This window comes from Oncorhynchus tshawytscha, linkage group LG22, assembly GCF_018296145.1.
Source record: "Oncorhynchus tshawytscha isolate Ot180627B linkage group LG22, Otsh_v2.0, whole genome shotgun sequence".
NCBI classification, from domain to species: domain Eukaryota; kingdom Metazoa; phylum Chordata; class Actinopteri; order Salmoniformes; family Salmonidae; genus Oncorhynchus; species Oncorhynchus tshawytscha.
In genome coordinates, this window is record NC_056450.1 from 31,377,260 (window position 1) to 31,387,099 (window position 9,840).

A 9,840-nucleotide genomic window follows, 5' to 3' on the forward strand; every position below is an offset into this window, starting at 1 on the left:
AGCTTATGTGTATCCTGTTTCCATTGGTCCTCATTGAGATGTTTCTACAACTTGATTGGAGTCCACCTGTGGTGGACATGATTTGAAAAAGCACACAACTGTCTATATAAAGTCCCCCAGTTGATAGTGCACGTCAGAGCAAAAACCAAGCAATGAGGTCAAAGGAATTATCCGTAGCGCTCCGAGACACGATTGTGTCGAGGCACAGATCTGGGGAAGGGTACCAAAACATGTCTGCAGCATTGAAGGTCCCCAAGAACACCGTGGCCACCATCATTCTTAAATAGAAGTTTGGAATCACCAACACTTCCTAGAGCTTGCCGCCCAGCCAAACTGAGCAATCAAGTGAGAAGGGCCTTGGTCAGGGAGGTGACCAAAAACCCCATGGTCACTCTGACAGAGCTCCAGAGTTCCTTTGTGAAGATGGGATAACCTTCCAGAAGGACAACCATTAGGCCTTTATGGTAGAGTGGCCAGACAGAATTCACTCCTCAGTTAAAGGAACATGACAGCCAGCTTGGAGTTTGCCAAAAGGCAACTAAAAGGACTCTCAGACCATGAGAAGCAAGATTGAACTTGTTTAGCCTGAATGCCAACCTGGTACCATCTCTACGGTGAAGCATGGTGGTGGCAGCATCATGCTGTGGGGATGTTTTTGAGCGGCAGTTACTGGGAGACTAGTCAGGATCAAGGGTAAGATGAACGGAGCAAAGTACAGAGAGATACTTGATGATAACCTGCTCCTGAGCACTCAGGACCTCAGACTGGGTGAAGGGTTCCCCTTCCAAAAGGACAACGACCCTAAGTACACAGGCAAGACAATGTAGGAGTGGCTTTGGGACAAGTCTCAATGTCCTTGAGTGGCCCAGCCAGAACCCTATTGAACATCTCTGGAGAGACCTTACAGTAGCTGTGCAGCAATGCCTCCTTCCAACCTGACAGAGCTTGAGAGGATCTGCTGAGAAGAATGGGAGAAACTCCCGAAATACAGGTATGCTATGCTTGTAGAGTCATACACAAGACTCAAGGCTCTAATTGCTGCCAAAGGTGCTTCAACAAAGTACTGAATAAATGATCTAAATACTGAAGTAAATGTGATGTTTATTTTTTCTCACATGTTTTATTTGTAATTATGGGGTATTGGGTGTAGATTGATGAGGAAAAAAACGATTTAATCCATTTTAGAATAAGGTTGTAACGTAACAAAATGGATAAAGTCAAGGGGTCTGAATACTTTCAGAATGCACTCTATTTATGAAGCACTTTTTACATCAGCAGATGTCACAAAGTGCTATTCAGAAACCCAGCTTAAAACACCAAACAGCAATCAATGCAGATATAGAAACACGGTGGCTAGGAAAAACTCAATAGGCAGGCCGGAACCAAGGAAGAAACCTAGAGAGTAACCAAATCCAAATCAAATTTGATTTGTCACATGTGCCGATACAACCTTTACCGTGAAATGCTTACTTAGAAGCCCTTAACCGACAATGCAGTTTTAAGAAAAATAAGAGTTTAGAAAAATATTTACTAAATAAACTAAAGTAAAAAATAAAAAAGCAACAAAATAACAATAAGGCTGCTATATACAGGGGGTACCGGTACAGAGTCAATGTGCAGGGGTACAAGTTAGTTGAGGTAATACACTACCGTTCAAAAGTTTGGGGTCACTTAGAAATGTCCTTGTTTTTGAAAGAAAATCACATTTTTTTTGGTCCATTTTAAAATGGCATCAAATTGATCAGAAATACAGTGTAGACATTGTTATTGATGTAAATTACTATTGTAGCTGGAAACAGCAGACTTATTTTATGGAATATCTACATAGGCGTACAGAGGCCCATTTATCAGCAACCATCACTCCTGTGATCCAATGGCATGTTGTGTTAGCTAATCCAAGTTCATAATTTTAAAAGGCTAATTGATCATTAAAAAACCCTTTTGAAATTATGTTAGCACAGCTGAAAACTGTTCTTCTGATAAAATAATCAATACAATTGGCCTTCTTTAGACTAGCTGAGTATCTGGAGTATCAGCATTTGTGGGTTTGATTACAGGCTCAAAATGGCCAGAAACAAATACCTTTCTTCTGAAACTCGTCAGTCTATTCATGTTCTGAGAAATTACTCCCTTCACAGAACAGCGCCAACTGGATCTAACCGGAGTGGAAAGCCCCGGTGCACTACTGAGCAAGAGGACAAGTACATTAGTGTCTAGTTTGAGAAACAGACGCCTCACAAGTCCTTTACTGGCAGCTTCATTAAATAGTACCTGCAAAACACCAGTCTCAACATCAACAGTGAAGAGGCGACTCTGGGATGCTGGCCTTCTAATTACAGAGGAACTTCTTGATGCAATTAAAGTCTTTAAGTCCGGGGAACTCCAGGGCTGGATGGCATACCAGTGGAAGACCATTATTAGCATGTTTTAACCACTCCTATATAAATGGTAGATTATTGGACACTCAACAAGATAGTCTGATTTCATTATTACTGAAACAGGATCCAAGTGGTATATATAAAGATCCAGTCCATTTAAAAAAATTGGAGGCCTTAAATTCTAGCTAAATACTTAGCGCATAGAATTAAAACAGTTTTGTCAGATATTATTCATCCTAATCAGATTTTTTTTTACATGTATGATACTTTGGAGATAATATAAAACAAGTACTGGAAACAATACAATGCTATGAAATATCGGGGAAACCTGGCCTGGTTTTCATAGCTGACTTTGAAAAGGCTTTTGATAAAGTACGATTTGAGTTTATATATAAATGCCTGGAATATTTCAATTTTGGATTATCTCTTATACAATGGGTTAAAGATATGTATAGTAACTATAGGTATAAAACTGTAAATAATGGCTATATCTCAGAAAGTTTTAAATTGTTGAAGAGTAAAACAAGGTTGTCCACTATCGGCATATTTATTGTCATTGAAATTTTAGCTATTAAAATGAGATCCAACAATAATATCAAGGGATTAGAAATCCATGGTTTAAAACAAAGGTGTCATTGTGTGCTGATGATTCATGTTTCTTTTAAATTCACAATTAAAATCCCTCCACAGACTCAAAGGCGATCTAGATATGTTTTCTAACCTCTGGATTAAAAACAAAATTATGATAACTGTGCTATAGTACAGTGCATTGCGAAAGTATTCGGCACCCTTGACCTTTGCGACCTTTTGCCACATTTCAGGCTTCAAACATAAAGATACAAAACTGTATTTTTTTGTGAAGAATTAACAACAAGTGGGACACAATCATGAAGTGGAACGACATTTATTGGATATTTCAAACTTTTTTAACAAATCAAAAACTGAAAATTGGGCGTGCAAAATTATTCAGCCCCTTTACTTTCAGTGCAACAAACTCTCTCCAGAAGTTCAGTGAGGATCTCTGAATGATCCAATGTTGACCTAAATGACTAATGATGATAAATACAATCCACCTGTGTGTAATCAAGTCTCCGTATAAATGCACCTGCACTGTGATAGTCTCAGAGGTCCGTTAAAAGTATCAGACCACTGCAAATCTACCAAGACCTGGCCGTCCCTCTAAACTTTCAGCTCATACAAGGAGAAGACTGATCAGAGATGCAGCCAAGTGGCCCATGATCACTCTGGATGAACTGCAGAGATCTACAGCTGAGGTGGGAGACTCTGTCCATAGGACAACAATCAGTCTTATATTGCAAAAATCTGGCCTTTATGGAAGAGTGGCAAGAAGAAAGCCATTTCTTATAGATATCCATAAAAAGTGTCGTTTAAAGTTTGCCACAAGCCACCTGGGAGACACACCAAACATGTGGAAGAAGGTGCTCTGGTCAGATGAAACCAAAATTGAACTTTTTGGCAACAATGCAAAACGTTATGTTTGGCGTAAAAGCAACACAGCTCATCACCCTGAACACACCATCCCCACTGTTAAACATGGTGGTGGCAGCATCATGGTTTGGGCCTGCTTTTCTTCAGCAGGGACAGGGAAGATGGTTAAAATTGATGGGAAGATCTGCAAAAGACCTGAGACTGGGACGGAGATTTGTCTTCCAACAAGACAATGATCCAAAACATAAAGCAAAATCTACAATGGAATGGTTAAAAAATAAACATATCCAGGTGTTAGAATGGCCAAGTCAAAGTCCAGACCTGAATCCAATCGAGAATCTGTGGAAAGAACTGAAAACTGCTGTTCACAAATGCTCTCCATCCAACCTCACTGAGCTCGAGCTGTTTTGCAAGGAGGAATGGGAAAAAATTTCAGTCTCTCGATGTGCAAAACTGATAGAGACATACCCCAAGCAACTTACAGCTGTAATCGCAGCAAAAGGTGGCGCTATAAAGTATTAACTTAAGGGGGCTGAATAATTTTGCACGCCCAATTTATCAGTTTTTGATTTGTTAAAAAAGTTTGAAATATCCAATAAATGTCGTTCCACTTCATGATTGTGTCCCACTTGTTGTTGATTCTTCACAAAAAAATACAGTTTTATATCTTTATGTTTGAAGCCTGAAATGTGGCAAAAGGTCGCAAAGTTCAAGGGGGCCGAATACTTTCGCAAAGCACTGTACATATTGGATCACAAAAAAAAAAACTTCTACATTACTGTGTAGTTTACCAATAAAAGGGTCGGATGGAGATGTGGACATACTCGGTATTCATATCCAGAAAGTAAGAAATTATCTCACTCAAATACATTTTTATAGAAAGTTAGTTAAGATCTTGCTACCATGGAATGGAAAATACCTGTCTTTGTGAAGAAATCACCCTGTTTCTTTGCCTACAGCTAGCAACCTGCTTTTTAAATTATATGAGCAAAAAATATGACATTTTATTTGGAATGGCAAGCCAGACAACAACAGAAGGGCCTATTTTTATAATGAATATGAATTCGGAGGTCAGAAATAATAAAATATTAAAGCATTAGACCTCTCACTAAAGGCATCAGTCTTACAAAAGTTATACTTAAATCCGAAATGGTTCTCTCGTAAATTAGTAAGAATATCTCACCCCATGTTCAAGAATGGCCTTTTTTCCTTTATTCAGATTACAACCGCTCACTTTCGGTTATTTGAAAACAAAATAATCTCCAACATATCATTATTTTTTTAAACAAGCGATAGAAAGTTAGTTGCAATTTCAGTTTATTCTACCTGAAAAGACAGAACAAATAATACAACAAATATTGTGGTTAAACTTAAATATATTAATTGATAAGGGGTGTAAGGAACTTGTCTTTCGGCCCTGCATTAAAGACCAAATTTGGTGAAAGAAAATAAATAAAAATATATTGTGATAAATAAAAATATATACCCGTTTAATTTAATTACCAAAAATTGACAGCTGTGCAATATAAATTGCAAAATAATTGGGAAGAGATTTTCAATGTACCAATTCCATGTCACATGGTTTATGAATTGACACGCAATGCCGGATTCAAAAGTTTTAATTTTTACATTTAAATGATTATACAAAATTCTTACAACCAATGGAATGATATATATATATATATATATATATATATATATATATATATATATATATATATATATACAATTATATATATGGGGGTAGAATCTTCCCAGGTCTGCAGATTTAGTCATTAGATAATTTATTTTGGTACTGTCCATATGTAGCTCATTTTTGGTCACAGGTCCAGGAATGGCTGAAGAATTGCAACATTTACCAAGCTAACGCTGCAGATAGTAATACTGGGTGATTTGAAAAGTCATAGTCAATTGATTTTTAGCAAAGATGTTTACTTTTAATTTACAATCTGTAGAAACTATGAGAATAGAAAGCATCACAGCACAGTTGAAAAATATATGGCATATAGATATCCAATATGGATGGTGTTAAGAGATAGATGGGAGGGGTTGCATGGAGCTGAAGGGTGGGACTAGTAACAACAAGATAACCAATGTAAAACATACAGAGTTTGTAAAATGTACAGTTGAAGTTGGAAGTTTACATACACTTAGGTTGGAGTCATTAAAACTCGTTTTTAAACCACTCCACAAATGTTTGAACCTGTTAGGGCTAGGGCAGAATACTGCCCCCTTTGGATGAATTGCGTGCCCATAGTAAACTGAAGAAAAATCTGTCCAAAATTGCTAATATATGCATATAATAATTATTATTGAATAGAAAACACACTAAAGCTTCTAAAACCGTTCAAATTATGTCTCTATGTAAAGCAGAACTCACAGGGCAGCCATTCTTCCAAACTCTCTCTGTGAGCAGAAACGTTGGGCCAACTTTGACGTCATCGCCCCCACCCTTCCCAACCAGCTACAGATCTGGGAACAGTTTCTATCTGTTCAGCGGGATGTCTCCTTTCAATTGCCGCTTCATTGTGAAAATCGCGCGCTCCCTCACCCTTTGGTGCGAAGGAACCTTCGGGTCACGCGAAAATACATGCGCGTGTCGGGTCTTGAGCTCCCTTTGTTCCAAGATTCACCAAACGATGTAGGTTTGTCTGTTCGAGCTGGGAATTGTTTTGCACGTCTAGAACATGCTAAAGCTTGATTCTGCACTTAGTTTGACCAGTTTAGTCGACATATAATATGTAATTTTGAAGTTTTGATGCGCATCCACTAGAATTTTGGGTGCATTTCAGCCGGAATTTGTCGCATTTGATAACCCAAAGACACACATTTGAAAGCCAAACGCAGTTTTTGGTAAGTATGACTTCTTCCACGACTTCTGATCGAAGAACATCAAAGGTAAGGGAATATTTATGTGGTTATTTTGTGTTTCTGTGGACTTCAACATAGCGGAGTCATATAGCTAATCTATGAGCGCCGTCTCATATTATTGCCAAGTGAACGAATTCTGTAACGTTAAAAATAAATGTAACACAGCAGTTGTATTAAGAAGCAGTGTATCTTTCTAACTATATGTAGAACATGTATATTTAGTCAAAGTTTATGATGTGTATTGCTGTTATCTGGCAGAGTTATCATAATTTCTCCGGACATTCTAGTAGCATTTTTTGAACATGGCCGTCAATGTAAACAGTGATTTATGGATATAAATGGCATATTATTGAAAAAAACATAAATGTACTGTATAACATGTCCTATTACTGTCATCTGATGAAGATTTTCAAAAGGTTAGTGAATTATATTTCTTTTAATCCTGCTTTTGTGATTACATCTTTTGTTTGACAAATATGGCTATTTAAATTAGCCGTATCTTTGGTGGTGGTTTGACATAAATATGTGCTATGTTTTCGCCGTAAAACATTTTAGAAATCTGACTTGCTGGGTAGATGAACAAGGTGTTTATCTTTCATTTGAGCTATTGGACTTGTTAATGTGTGAAGGTTAAATATTTCTAAGAATATTTTTGCGTTCTGTGCGCCACTGTTTCAGTTGAGCAGGGGGGGGGGGTGGTACCCCTAGGGGTACGTGGTAGCGTGAAGAAGTTTTAATTAACAAACTATAGTTTTGGCAAGTTGGTTAGGACATCTACTTTGTGAATGAGTCATTTTTCCAACAATTGTTTACAGACAGATTATTTCACTTATAATTCACTGCATCACAATTCCAGTGAGTCAGAAGTTAACATACACTAAATTGACTGCATTTTAAACAGCTTGGAAAATTCCAGAAAATGATGTCATGGCTTTAGAAGCTTCTGATTGACTCAAATGATGTCAATTAGTCTATTGGAGGTGTATCTGTAGATGGATTTCAAGGCCTACCTTCAAACTCAGTGCCACTTTGCTTGACATCATAGGAAACTCAAAACAAAAAAGCCAAGATCTTAGAAAAAAAATTGGAGACCACAAGTCTGGTTCATCATTGGGAGCAATTTCCAAACATCTGAAGGTACAATGTTCATCTGTACAAACAATAGTACGCAAGTATAAGCACCATGGGACCACGCAGCCGTCATACCACTCAGGAAGGAGATGTGTTTTGTCTCCAAGAGATGAATGTACTTTGGTGCGAAAAGTGCAAATCAATCCCAGAAAAACAGCAAACCCTCTTTTTCTAAAATTATCTGCCGAAATTGTTGCAACCCCTATTACTAGCCTGTTCAACCTCTCTTCCATGTCATCTGAGCTTCCCAAAGATTGGAAAGCTGCCGCAGTCATCCCCCTCTTCAAAGGGGGTGACACTCTAGACCCAAACTGCTACAGACCTACATCTGTCCTACCCTGTCTTTCTAAGGTCTTCGAAAGCCAAGTTAACAAACAGATTTCCGTCCATTTCAAATCACACCATACCTTCTCCGCTATGCAATCTGGTTTCAGAGCTGGTCATGGGTGCACCTCAGCCACGCTCAAGGTTCTAAACGACATCATAACCGCCATCGATAAGAGACATTACTGTGCAGCCGTATTCATCGACCTGGCCAAGGCTTTCGACTCTGTCAATCACAACATTCTTATTGGCAGACTCGACAGCCTTGGTTCCTCAAATGATTGCCTCACCTGGTTTACCAACGACTTCTCTGATAGAGTTCAGTGTGTCAAATCGGAGGGCCTGTTGTCTGGACGTCTGGCAGTCTCTATGGGTGTGCCACAGGGTTCAATTCTTGGGCCGACTCTCTTTTCTATACATCAATGATGTTGCTCTTGCTGCTGGTGATTCACTGATCCACCTCTACGCAGACGACACTATTCTGTATACTTCTGGCCCCTCTTTGGACACTGTGTTAACTAACCTCCAGACGAGCTTCAATGCCATACAACTCTCCTTCCGTGGCCTCCAACTGCTCTTAAACGCAAGTAAAACTAAATGCATGCTATTCAATCGATCACTGCCCGCACCTGCTCGCCCATCCAACATCACTACTCTGGACGGCTCTGACTTAGAATACATGGACAACTACAAATACCTGGGTGTCTGGTTAGACTGCAAACTCTCCTTCCAGACTCATTAAGCATCTCCCTTCCAAAATTAAATCTAGAATCGGCTTCCTATATCGCAACAAAGCATCCTTCACTCATGCTGCCAAACATAACCTCGTAAAACTGACCATCCTACCGATCCTCGACTTTGGTGATGTCATCTATAAAATAGCCCCAAACACTCTACCCAACAAACTGGATGCAGTCTATCACAGTGACATCCTTTTTGTCACCAAAGCCCCATACACTACCCACCATTGCGACCTGTACGCTCTCGTTGGTTGGCCCTTGCTTCATACTCGCTGCCAAACCAACTGGCTACAGGTCATCTACAAGTCTCTGCTAGGTAAAGCCCCGCCTTATCTCAGCTCACTGGTCACCATAGCAGCACCCACTCGTAGCACGCGCTCCAGCAGGTATATATCACTGGTCATCCCCAAAGCCAATTCCTCCTTTGGTCGTCTTTCCTTCCAGTTCTCTGCTGCCCATGACTGGAACGAAATGCAAAAATCTCTGAAGCTGGAGACTCGCATCTCCCTCACTAGCTTTAAGCACCAGCTGTCAGAGCAGCTCACAGATCACTGCACCTGTACATAGCCAATCTGTAAACAGCCCATCTATCTACCTACCTCATCCCCACACTGTATTTATTTATTTTGCTCCTTTGCACCTCAGTATCTCTACCTGCACATTCATCTTCTGCCGCTCTACCATTCCCGTGTTTAATTGCTATATTGTAATTACTTCGCCACCATGGCCTATTTATTTCCTTAACTTACCTCATTTGCACTCACTGTATATAGACTTTTTGTTTTCTTTTGTTCTACTGTTTTATTGACCGTATGCTTGTTTATTCCAGGTGTAACTCTGTGTTGTTGTATGTGTCATACTGCTTTGCTTTATCTTGGCCAGGTCGCAGTTGTAAATGAGAACTTGTTCTCAACTAGCCTACCTGGTTAAATAAAGGTGAAACAAAA